Below are 13,701 nucleotides of genomic sequence, written 5' to 3'. Positions count from 1 at the left end.
TCCATGTGCATCTCTGGTGTCTCTGTGTGTGTCTAAATTTCCCCATTCTAGAAGGACACCAGTGAGAATGGACTACAGCCCACCCTCAGGACTCACCTGTTTAAAAGCCCTATCTCCAAATACAGTTATAGTTTGAGGCACCTGGAGGGTGCAGCTCAGCCCCTAGCACTGTGTCAGTTTACTAACGTTTTCACCTTTTTAATTATTTATTTACTTACTCACTTATTTATTTATTTAGAGATGGAGTCTTGCTCTGTCTCCCAGGCTGGAGTGCAGTGACATGATCTCAGCTCACTGCAACCTCCACCTCCCAGGTTCAAGCAATTTTTCTGCCTCAGCATCCTGAGTAGCTGGTATTACAGGCACCTGCCACCACACCCAACTAATTTTTGTATTTTTTAGTCGAGACTGGGTTTCGCCATGTTAGCCAGGCTGATCTCAAACTCCTCACCTCAGGTGATCCACCCACCTTGGCCTCCCAAAGTGCTGGGATTACAGGCATGAGCCACCACGCCCAGCCTTAATTTCTTATTTTTAAGTGTACAAATAGGTGTATATATGGCATATGTGTGACGCTCTGATACAGGCATATGAAATATACTACTACATCAGGGTATTTGGGGTGTCCGTCACCTCAGGCATGCATCATTTCTTTGTGTTAGGAAAACTCCAATTCCACTCCTTTAGTTATTTTAACATATACAATGAATTGGTCAATGTATTAATTGAAGAAAGCCAATCCCACTGGCAGGGGTCCATCCTTGACAGCACAGGCACGGGCATGAGGGCATCCTGCCTTCTAACTGGAAAAGCAAGTGTAAAGCAAGGGCCAGGTCCTTACATATCTTGCCTGTTTTCTGTTTTGCCCAGGCCCTCTCACCTCAGGGAATTTGCATAGGAGAATTCTGTGCCTACTTGAAAATGGACAATGGCCGGGCGCAGTGGCTCAAGCCTGTAATCCCAGCACTTTGGGAGGCCAAGACGGGCGGATCACGAGGTCAGGAGATCGAGACCATCCTGGCTAACACTGTGAAACCCTGTCTCTACTAAAAAATACAAAAAACTAGCCGGGCGAGGTGGCGGGCACCTGTAGTCCCAGCTACTAGGGAGGCTGAGGCAGGAGAATGGCGTAAACCCGGGAGGCGGAGCTTGCAGTGAGCTGAGATCCGGCCACTGCACTCCAGCCCAGGCGACAGAGCGAGACTCCGTCTCAAAAAAAAAAAAAAAAAAAAAAAGAAAATGGACAATGGTGGCTACTTAGACAAAGGATTAGACAAAGAAAACTCATAGAACCGAGGGAAGCTAAGGGCCAGCAACCTTCCAAATGGTCCCAAAATACAGCCCATCTCTAAAACACATCGTGTGGGCCTTTTTCTCTTAGTACATTAGGACCGCTAAGCCTGTCTTCCTCTTCTAACACCCTGACAAGTAGCACTGCGGCCGAGAGACTTAGTAAAATGAATCATCACACTACTTGGGGAAAAAAAACTGAACAATTATTGCAGATCACACATTTTTATTTAACGCCTCAAACTTACAAACCCATCTATCATCAAGGTTTCCTGTACACAGAATTTTAAGTCACAAAATGTTTTCCTTGCCATAATATAACAACATATCTATTTATAAGAACATTAAATAACCTAGAATCTCCCTCAGGTATTCTAATACTGGAAAGGAAAACGGAAATGAAGCATGGCAGTAAATATACTCAGCCACACACAACAGTAAAGAGTGCACTGATGATCCCGTTCATGAAGCAGAGATTCCACAAAGACCCTAAGCCAGAATCTCAACAGCCTAGAAAAACAGATCACTCTGTGTGCTAATCACAGACAGGGAAATGTTCCTCTGTTGAAAAGTGATTTTCAAGGTCAGCCAGCCCAACTGCTCCCTCACACTTGCAGAAAGGTTATATAATTTGAGTGCTAATTAAATACCTGCGAATGAGATCATTTTATACGAAGCTGCTGGTTTCTCTCAGACTATTCCACTAAAATTTGTTACCAAAGAACCATTTCATTCCCATTTTAAAACACTAACTAGGATGGAGACTACTACACAAAAGCTCATCTTTTGGCCACGGTGTGGCCAAAAGAATGTCGGGCTTGAATGACTTCTGCCAGACGACTGGGCCCCCACACCCCAAGAAATGAAGGGCTGGATATTCCGGGAACTGGAACCTTGGTTAAGTTGCTGGCATAGCTGAGCTATGGCGTCATCCACGGTGCTTCCATGTCTTTAACAGCTTTGAATGGTGGTTCCACACTCCAGGAAGCCGATGCAGGAACAGGAAGCATCTAGTCCCAGAAGGAGAGACTCAGAGCCAGATTCCCAGGGCTCCCCCCCACAACCATGCCTGCAGTGGACCACCACCGTCTAGCGGAAGGATATTCTGTTTTGCCACACAATTTCCCATGTATGTCTGCAGAGATGTGCAGGCAAGTCAATGGCAGTACTGGATTCACAACACTTAGCCAATCCAACTTCTGCACAATACAGCCGAAAGGATGGGAGAGGTGCCCTAAATGTCTGCTCCTTACTTCCCATGTAGGGTAGACCCTAAATAGCCTAGGAAAACATGTCTACTTTTTCTTTCAAATCTCTTACAATCCCTCGATGGAGTCTATGTTCTCAGAGCCCTTCTGGCTTCCTAAAGCCTAACTTAAGTTCTTGCAAATATAACTGAAATGGAATCTTAGGCAATGTGTCCTTCCACGCTCTCTCTTCAGAGAGGAAGTACTTAGTGGTACTATTGCAGTAGGACTGGCGGTGAGAGATGGCTGGGCCTGGGTATGAGGAGAGAGAATTCATTATACTCTTCTGTCTACTTCTGCATATGTTCAAAATTCTCTACAATGAAGTTTTAATTTTTAAGTACTATCTTCGAAACTAAGCCAGAAACTGGTTACAACAGTGACCTTGACAAGGTTCTACAGCACACAAAGGCAAGATCATCTAGGGTTTCTTATTTGATAACGCTTCAACTGATGTCTTTATGTTATCCAGAAAAATAAGCCCAAAGACAATTCAGTATCTAATTAGGTGCTTCCAAATACTCAGGTATCTAGCCCAAGATTAAAGACCTCCAGACAGTTAAGAGGGTTATGGGACAGGGGTGTCACCTACTGAAATGGCTGCAGTCATCCTACTGTGAAGCCCACCAGTCAGAAAGCCCCATCAACACATTCATTCATTCAACAAACATTTACTAAGCATCTTATAAGACAGGTGCCACTATAGGTTCTGAGAGTAGAGAACAAAGGACTGGGGAGATTGTTATTTTATATGGAATGACCAGGGAACACATTTCTGATACTATAACTAACTCATGCAAGAAATGACAGTGATTTGGTCCCAGGAGGGTTATAAAAATAGTCATTATTTACATGTTGCTTACAATGTTCCAGGCAGTATTCTAAACTCTTCCAATTCCATAACAACTCTTTGAGGTAGGTAGTGTCATTAGCCCCATTCTATGTTATTTTTTACCTTTTTAAGAGACCGAGTCTTGCTCTGTCACCCAGGCTGGAGTCAGTGGTATGATCAAAGGTCACTACAGCTTTGAACTCCTGGGCTCAAGCCATCCTCCCACCTCAGCCTCCTGAGTAGCTGGGACTACAGGTGTGCATCACCATGCCCAGATAATTTTTTAATTTTTTTAAAGACAAGGTCTCACTATATTGCCCAGGTCTCCACCTCTTGGCCTCAAGTGATCCTCCCACCTTGGGCTCCCAAAGTGCCGAGATGACAGGCATGGGCCACCGCCCTTGGCTAATTTTTAAAAATTTTTTGCAGAGATGGAGTCTCACTATGTTGCCCAGGCTTGTCTTGAACTCCTGGCCTCAAGTGATTCTCCCCGCCTTGGCCTCCCAAAGTGCTGGGATACAGTCATGAGCCACCGTGCCTGAAGAGCCCCATTTTAAAATGAAGAAACGGAGCACTGAAGAGGCAAAGTAACTTCTCCAAGGTCAGACAATACATGGTGAGGCTCAGAGTGCAAGCCTTCCCACTCCATGGCAGCGCAGGGGACGAAAGCAGGCGAAGAAGCCAGGACTTGCTGGCAGATGCGAGGTGAAGCTGGAGGGAAAAGGGGCATGGAGCATACCTCCAATCCATTTATGAACTCCCTGCTCTGAAACAGGAACAGACTTTCAAGTATCACCTGACATTTGAAAACCCTCTTAAGTAAAAGACAGTGCCCAACCCAAACAGATACGAAGGAACCTGAGGGAAACAGACAATGCAGGGGCTAAAAAATAATAAAAAATTAACAACTATAATATTCTCAGAAATAACAAGAGACAGTATACTCATGAGAAGAAAGAGGCTATTTAAAAAGTGGGGAGATGAGGCCTCCTGGAAATCAAATGAAATTGAAAAAACTACTTGCACATAGCAGTAGAACACAGACAAAAAGATCAACAGAAGTAAAGTAGAAGCTCATTCCAAAACATCCAACAATCTGCTGATAGAAGCTTTAGATAAAAAGAACAAAGAGAAGAGAAGATCATTCTTCCCAAAAAGTATGTGCATATTTACACATACATGTGTATGTGTGTGTGTATATATATACACATATATACGAAAATTTTCCAGAACTAAAGCACACAACTTTCAAGATTCAAAGGGCCCGCTGTGCATCCATGTTGATGAATGAAATGGATGAAAAGAGACTCATGCCAAGGCACAGCTTTACAACTGGTCAGAATCTAGATACAGAGGAAGTCTTAAAAGCTTCAGACCTCCCAAGAGGCTGGACAGTGGCCGCAGAGACACCACTGCAAGACTGGCATGGGACACAAGGGTTCCAAGACACAACAGCCAAACACATGGAGAGGAGATTTAAGCTCCTGACGAGGCACATGGGATGGATTAATGATGTGTTCATAAAAAACTAACAAAAGTAAAAGAACTGTAATCATCACAAACACTATAGGGTCAGTTGTAAATAATGTTTGCAGCCATAAAAATATAATGAATGGTGATTTAATCGAAAAGTTTAAGTGTGTTGAGAAGAAGGGTGAATGCACATGTGTGTGTGAATATATAAATCCTTGCTGTGCATAGTAGAAACTCAGTATCTGATTAAACTAACAAACAGTGCCAAAAGCACATTAGCCCACGATGTGGCTAAAAGAGCTGCAGGGCGTTGCCACTGGGAGCCAGCAGCAAGGATAGGGAGGAATGGGACAGGACAGGGATTCACTATTTTTATGATAAACCCTGAAAAACTATTTAATTTTTAAAAACTATTTACATGCATCATTTGACAAATGTAATTTATAAAATAGATCAACAAGGGGGAAGGAAAAAAAAAAGAGAACCAAGGAGATAAGAAACAACATTTAAGGGAGGGGACAAAGAAACACAGCTGATAGCAAACAGGAAAGAGGATGTTTTGGAGGCCACAGGCAGGCACACTACCATGGAAGGCAGAGGAGAAAAGCATGTTTAAAAGTGTTATGGAGGCCAGGCACAGTGGCTCAGCCTGTAATCCCAGCACTTTGGAAGGCGAAGTGGGAGGATCACTTGAGGTCAGGAGTTCAAGACTAGCCTGAGCAACATAGCCAGACCCCATCACTACAAAAAAATAAAAAATAAATTAGCCAGGCATGGTGGCATACACCTGTAGTTCTAACTACTAGGGAGGCTGAGGCAGGAGAACTGCCTGAGCCCAGGAGGTTGAGGCTGCAGGGAGCCATGACTACACCACAACACTCCAGCCTAGGGGACAGAGTGAGATCCAGTTACACACACACACACACGTAAAGATATTCACTGAAATGTTATTTATTATATAAGCTGAGAGCAAGGGTCGAGGAGCAGGAGGCAAAGAGGACGTAAGTGAGGGATGCTGCAGCTGCTAGAAAAGGGTGGGATGAGAGGCATGGGTCACAAAGCTTGTTTTAAAGAGCTGAGAGAAAGAGGAGGAGAAAAATGACATTTGTTGAATGTTCCACACGCTTTTTAAAATACCTGCCCGTGACTCTTGAAAGGATATACAAAATATCCGCCAATGAGCATTATTCTTGGGATCTACAGCAGTCGGCGGATTCCTAAAACCGTCCAGGGTTGGAGGAGGGTGACAACTGGGAAAATGCCTATGGGGTACCATGCTGATTGCCTGGGTGACAAAATTATCTGTACACCAAACCCCCACGACATGCAATTTACCCACGTGACAAACCTGCACATGTACCCCCCGAAACTAAAACAAAAGTTGGAAAGAAAAAAAAAAGGAGTCCAGACCTCCACAAAAGCACATAAATCAATGGTGGTGTTTAAAGTATCTTCTATGTTTACAAATGAATGCTTACAAGTTTACATTTCCTAAAAATCAGAAACATTTTTATCACCTTTAATTAAATGGTATAATGTCATCTCATAGGTGGAAACTAAATGGTTGTTCTTACAATTTTTTTTTTTTTCCCCGAGACAGGGTCTCGACAGAGTTTGTCTGGCTCTGCCGCCCAGGCTGGAGTGCAGTGGTGCGATCACAGCTCACTGCAGCCTCAATCTCCCCGTCTCAAGCAATCCTCCCACCTCAGCCTCTTGAGTAGCTGTAACCACAGGTGCACACCACTATGCACAGCTAACTAATGTTTTAAAATTTTTTTTATAGCGTTGGGGTCTTGCCATGTTGCCCAGGCTGGTCTCAAACTCCTGGCCTCAAACAATCCAGCCGTCTCAGCCTCCCAAAGTGCTGGGATTACAGCCCTGAGCCACCATGCTGGCACAAATTTAAAAACAGTATGGAGGTGATTTTTTTCAGCCTAATTATGGAAGCTAGCACTTTGGTTTCCTAATTTTCTTTTCTTTTTGAGATGGAGTCCGGCTCTGTTGCCAGGCTGGAATGCAGTGGCACAATCTCGGCTCACTGCAACCTCCACCTCCAGGGTTCAAGCGATTCCCCTGCCTCAGCCTCCCAAGTAGCTAGGACTAAAGGTATGCACCACCATGCCCGGCATTTTTTTTTTTTTTTTTTTTGTATTTTAGTAGAAACAGGGTTTCACCATGTTGGCCAGGATGGTCTCGATCTCCTAACCTCGTGATCCACTCACCTTGGCCTCCCAAGTGCTGGGATTACAGGCGTGAGCCACCATGCCCAGTTTGGTTTCCTAATTTTCAATATGGAATTTTCTTTAGTACTTCAAGAGTCAATCTTATGATATGTATTTTAACATTTCACCCCAGTACTTTCAGAAAATAAACAAAAATCAATATCCAGAGAAGGGGCTGGAGTTAGTCTCCATGTGTGCACCTGTGCATCGCATTACAGAGGTTCTTTAAAGCACGATGTGGTTGACTGGGGTGAACGGGTGGCCTGGACCTTAGGACCCTCACTCTTGAATCAGATCTGCCCCTAACTGGCAGTGAGGAACTGACTTTGCTGATCAACTTCTCTGGGCCTCAGTTCCTTCATCTGTAAAACCGGCATTTCAACTCTAAAATTCTACAGACAAGGATTTATGGCCGGGCGCGGTGGCTCAAGCCTGTAATCCCAGCACTTTGGGAGGCCGAGACGGGCGGATCACGAGGTCAGGAGATCGAGACCATCTGGCTAATACGGTGAAACCCCGTCTCTACTAAAATACAAAAACTAGCCGGGCGAGGTGGCGGGCGCCTGTAGTCCCAGCTACTAGGGAGGCTGAGGCAGGAGAATGGCGGAAACCCAGGAGGCGGAGCTTGCAGTGAGCTGAGATCTGGCCACTGCACTCCAGCCCGGGCGACAGAGCGAGACTCCGCCTCAAAAAAAAAAAAAAAAAAAAAAAAAAGGATTTATGGTCCCCACATTTTACCGAGTGCCTATACAGTTAATATTAGTGATCAGATCTTTATTAAAGTTGATTTTCTTTTCAACACAGAAAACTAAGTTAGGTGACTGATTCCTGGACTGTACTGCTGTGGCAGGCCTCTGGACTGTTCCCAGGGGTTATTTTGGTAAGTTGGTTATTTTTCAGTGCCTTACCAGCAATCAGTGTCCGGGTGTTGCATTTTAATCACAGTCTGAGGTAAGAGTCAAGTGGGGCTCTGCTCAGTAACCGACAGGCTGGATCCAGGGAAGCAACCGCTGCTGCCTAGATAGGGAACCCTTCTACAGGGGCAAACTGCCAGGTAGGAATGGGGACGGGATATTCTTTCCTCTTGAAAGGGGCACAGGTTTAATTTATTGAGGGTTCTGAGAGAATCCGCGATGATAAAAATACTCAAAACTTAAATTTACTGGCTAATCTGAAAGGCCACCAATAGATCACAACGCTTTAGTTTTGCAGTAAAATGCTGAAACTACAAAATTTTATAATTACTAGTTAGTTAAAACAGATACTTTAACGTGCAAAATGATTGCAAACTTTTCCTCCTCTATCTTCTAAGTCCAAGATGTCTTGGAGATTTACTTCCTATAATTAAAGATTGCAATTATACCATGCCAAACTCAAGTCCCTTCTTCAGTCTAGCAAAACTGGGGAAAACGAAGTTTGGGGATGCACTGTGAATATGAGCCTGAAGGGGGAAAAAAAGACATGAGCCTTTTAAAATTATAGTAGTTTCACTTTTAAATAGGAGCAGCTCCTCTCTCAAAAATTGCTATCATAGATGTTTGCAACTAAATTCTTTTCTCCCACCCAAGGCATACATGTTGCCAAAAAATAGTCTGTACTAGTACAAGAGCCTATGGTGTTCTTCATCCAACCCGACTGATGATTATAAAATCATTATAATGTAGCAGCTTCAGAGACAGTTTACTTTTTTTAGCTCATCATAAGAAAATTTTGTGCAGATCAATCATCCACAGCAAATATATCAAAATATAACAACAAACAACTTAAAAAAACAAAAAAGTACCCATTAAAAAATATGAAATAGGCTAAAAATCCTAGGCAATACCTAAATAAGTTAGCTTCAAAAAATAAACTTTTTAAAAGCAAGATGCTAACAACATACTATCCCAGCAAAACAAAACACTCTGCAAGTTACTGTATAGATCATGAATCAGGAGTTCTCATGTTACAGCGCACACATTTATCACCCCGGGAATTAAGAATGTCACGGTTTTATACCCGCTCTCGAAATTTCCCTGCAAGTCACCTGCCACCCTGACTCTAGCTGCAGTGAGCTGAGGCCTGGTGGTCCTAGACTGGCACCAAGATTCTCAGCTCATAGTGCGAGCATCTGACTGTCGGATGACCTGCTGTTTTTCCTGATATTTATACAGGATATTCATAAAATGTAAAGAGGCCATTATTCATACAGACATCTAGAGAAGGAGGTGAAGTTTAAAACAACAACAACACAAAAAAAACTTATTTCGAGCTTTCACTGTGTTCTGCCCTGGAGTGCTTGAATTCCTTTGTGGTGATAGCATATGTACCCACAGGAAGACTCTTCAGAACGGTATTTACACGTGGTGCTCAGGATGAGTGAGCTCTTCAGATTTCAGGTATTGGCATTCATTTTAAAATCTCAAGTTTTTAATTAAATGTAATGTTTTCCTTCTTTCCTTGATTCTCACTAGTTACACAAGTCAACAGAATTCCAGTAAATAACTGATACTATTTTCTATGCAGTATAAGATAAAATATGTGTGTTGTGGCAGTGAGGGGACAAGGGGAGAAATAATCAGAAAACTATTATAAATGCAGAGTTCCAGCCCAGCCTTCAGCATTTTAATTCAGTTAGTTTGGGACCCAGAAATCTCTATTTCTATTTCTTTTGAGACGGAGTCTCGCTGTGTCACCCAGGCTGGAGTGCAGTGGTGCGATCTCTGCTCACTGCAAGCTCCGCCTCCAGGGTGCTCGCCATTCTCCTGCCTCAGCCTCTGAGTAGCTGGGACCACAGGCGCCAGCCACCATGCCTGGCTAATTTTTTGTACTTTTACTAGAGACGGCCTTTCACCGTGTTAGCCAGGATGGTCTCGATCTCCTGACCTTGTGATAAACCTGCCTCGGCCTCCCAAAGTGCTGGGATTACAGGTGTCAGCCACTGCATCCGGCCTCTATTTCTTTTCTTTTTTTTTTTTTTTATGAGATAGAGTCTCGCTCTCTTACCCAGGCTGGAGTGCAGTGGCATGATCTTGGCTCACTGCAACCTCCGCCTCCCAGGTTCAAGTGATTGTCTTGCCTCAGCCTTCCAAGTAGCCGGGACTGGGACTGCAGGTGTCCGCCACCAGACCAGGCTAATTTTTTGTATTTTTAGTGGAGATGGGGTTTCACCATGTTAGCCAGGATGGTCTCCATCTCCTGACCTCGTGATCCGCCCGCCTCGGGCTCCCAAAGTGTTGGGATTACAGGCGTGAGCCACCACACCCGGCCGAAATCTGCATTTCTACAAATACCTAGGTGATCTTCATGCACGCCATCCTGTTTTATAAAAACACCCTTGCTTCTTCCTGAAGCGTTTTCAGCTGCACTGATCCGTCGCTGAGATTTACATCAAAACAAGTGCCAGGGCAGAGGGAAGGGTAAAGGTGAAACAAGATGAACCATGAATGAAAATACTGTGGATGCTGGGTGACGGAATATGAGGGTCCACTATACTACTTCACTCTACTTTTCTGTATGTTTGAAATTTTCCATAATAAAATGAATTTAAAAAAAGCAAAGCAAAGCTCAGTAAACAGATCAAAGTAAGCTGATAGCCCCATGCTCTTCAAGAGACTTGCCCAGTAGAAATTTCATCTGAACTTTCACCAATTCAAGGAGTTGCCTACAATCCCTTTCAGCAATTCCAACACTGAAAGACCCCCCAAAATAATCCTCTCTAACTAAATTCTTAAGCCAAAGAAGTTTCGTTCATGTTCTTAGAGATTAAGCTGCTCTTGGGGGAAGTAAACCAAATCTATTTTTCATGTATCTATTACTCTAAAAAGAAAAATAAGATTCTGCCAATATCATTATAATGCAGTTACTACCACAAACATGGTATTTAGAATGTTTATGGTAGTATTTAATAGTTTAAGTGACAGAGAGAAAACATGGACAGAGTTCTTTCAGCTCATCTGTCTCTAAGAGGCCCCAAAGCTGCAGTTGCTCTCTCCTCCCCTCCCCTCAACCCCAAAGATTAGGTACAGGAAGCAGAGGATCAAAAATCTAATAAAAATGTCCAGAAGCCCAGAAGCAATGAACAAACCCCACACCCAGATCTTTTTGCTTTTTTTTTGAGACAGAGTGCAGTGGTCCAATCTCAGCTCACTGCAACTTCCATCTCCTGGGTTCAAGTGATTCTCCTGTCTCAAACTCCCGAGTAGCTGCGATTACAGGCACACACCACCACACCTGGCTAATTTTTGTATTGTTAGTAGAGACGAGGTTTCACCATGTTGGCCAGGCTGGTCTCGATCTCCTGACCTCAAGTGATCTGCCCACCTTGGCCTCCCAAAGTGCTGGGATTACAGGCACAAGCCACTGCACCTGGTCCAGATCTTGGTTTCTCGTATCACTCTCCAATCAGAGGAACCAGAGCTCCTTGAAGAAAAGGCTGATTCTAGGGCTGGGGCAGAGAATACACAAGATGAAACTGTAGCTTCTTGAAATGCCAGAAAATAAGGAAATGCTTAAAAAAAAAAATGGGGATATGCCAGCGGGGTACTGAGGAGCTAACGGAAAGAGCTCCCGATGGCCAAAGCTGGTACAACGTTTAAGAACAAATAAACAACACCGTGGAATCAACCCGAAGTATAAAATAAATATCCATGCATCCACACTGACTAAGTAAATGCTTGAATAAAGAAATAAACAGAGGGTCGCTTGGGCCCAGGAGTTCAAGGCTGCAGTGAGCCATGACTGTGCTACCGCACTCCAGTTTGGACTACAGAGCAAGACCTGTCAAGGAAAGCAAAGGGGAAGAGGAAGAAAAAAAAGAAGAGAACAGTCAAGTTTCCTAAACAGAAGAATTCCAAAGAATGTCTACAGACACTTCCTTGCAAAGAGTCCGTGGAGCACAGCTTGCCACCCATTAAGGGTTGACCCTGCCCTCATCCACCACGGGGAGGGGAGGACAGAGCAACTTTACAGAGTGAAAGCCTGACCAACACTACTCAGTCAGGTGACCAAGTAACAAGTCATGTTGTGTGCACATGCCCTCAATGTCATATTTTGAGAACGGCACTTTAACTCTGTGATCTTCCTCCCAAAAACCCACACCCCCAGTCTAATCGTGAGAAAAACATCAGACAAATCCCAGTTGAGGGACATTCTACAAAATATCTGACCAGTACTCCTCAAAGACATCAAGGTCATTCCAAACAAGCAACGGATTGGGGGAGCCCAAGGGGCATAACTACTAAATGTAATGTGGTTTCCTGGAAGAGAAAAAAAAGACACTGGAGAAATATTAAAGAAACTGAATAAAGTGTGGACTCATTTAATAACCTATTAATACTGGTTCCTTAGTTGTGACAAATTTACTACATTAATGTAGGATGTTAACAACAGGGGAGCTGGGAGAAAGATACACATGAACACTCTGTAATATCTTTGCAATGTTTCTGCAAATCTAAAATTGTTCTAAAAGAAAAAGGTTTTAATTTAAAAAAAAAAAAAAGGCTTCATTCCAGATGAAGGTCTGTGGCTGCATGGAAAGTCAAGTCTGCAAGAGAATGAGAGGCTCCAGCTCATACCCTCTCCTTCACACACACACGTACGCACGCATAAAACACACACACATGCACAAACACGTGCACACACACACACACGGGGTACTGGTTTGGTGAACTTAGTTCTCTAGTATCATCTTCATCATCCTCAGTTACAAATGCTGACGGAACACCTGTGAAATACCATCCAAACAGCAATCCCAAAAATGTGTGTGCCATCCCAAGGTCCTTGCAAACTAGGTAAAGAGGACTTAAACAATGATGTAGGCCAGGCATGGTGGCTCACACCTATAATCCCAACACTGTGGGAGGCCGAGGCCAAAGGACTGCTTGAGGCCCATAGTTTGAGACCAGCCTGGGCAACATGGCAACTTCACTTTTGTAGACCATCTCTACAAAAAGTAAAAATTGGCCAAGCATGGTTGCATGTATCTATAGTCCCAGCTACTCAGGAGCTGAGGTGGGAGGAGTGCTTGAGTCTAGGAGTTCAGGGATGCAGTAAGCCATGACTGTACCTCTGCACTCCAGCCCAGGCAACAGAGCATGACTTTGTCTCTTAAACAAACAAACAAAAAACCAATGATATGAAGATATGAAATGGTATTTGGTATTTGTTAAGTGCAAGTGGTAGACTGGCATGATGAAACTAAACCTCTTTTTTTTTTTTTTTTTGAGACAGAGTCTTGCTCTGTCGTCAGGCTGGAGCACAGTGGCGCGATCTCAGCTCACTGCAACCTCCACCTCCCGGGTTCAACCTCAGCCTCCCCTCCCGAGTAGCTGGGACTACAGGTGCACACCACCATGCCCAGCTAATTTTTTAGTAGAGACGGGGTTTCACCATGTTGGCCAGGATGGTCTCAATCTCTTGACCTCGTGATTTGCCTGCCTCGGCCTCCCAAAGTGCTGAGATTACAGGTGTGAGCCACCACACCCGGCCTGAAACCAAATCTTTTTTTTTTTTTTTGAGAGTCTCACTCTGTCGCCCAGGCTGGAGTGCAATGGCATGATCTCGGCTCACTGCAATCTCTGCCTCCTGGGTTCAAGCGATTCTCCGGCCTCAGCTTCCTGAGTAGCTGGGGCTGTAGGCGTGTGCCACCACACCCAGC

General features: G+C 44.0%; 1 protein-coding gene across 2 annotated transcripts in view; it reads right to left on the bottom strand.

The window, feature by feature from the left end:
• The window catches only part of LMTK2 (lemur tyrosine kinase 2), a 111,457-nt gene that overhangs the window by 87,899 nt on the left and 9,857 nt on the right, over nucleotides 1–13,701 (bottom strand). The gene's annotated exons all lie outside the window — the stretch shown is intronic.

The sequence above is a fragment of the Trachypithecus francoisi genome, unplaced genomic scaffold (assembly GCF_009764315.1).
Source record: "Trachypithecus francoisi isolate TF-2019V2 unplaced genomic scaffold, Tfra_2.0 Lachesis_group4, whole genome shotgun sequence".
NCBI classification, from domain to species: domain Eukaryota; kingdom Metazoa; phylum Chordata; class Mammalia; order Primates; family Cercopithecidae; genus Trachypithecus; species Trachypithecus francoisi.
This window is presented reverse-complemented; position numbering and strand designations above follow the sequence as displayed.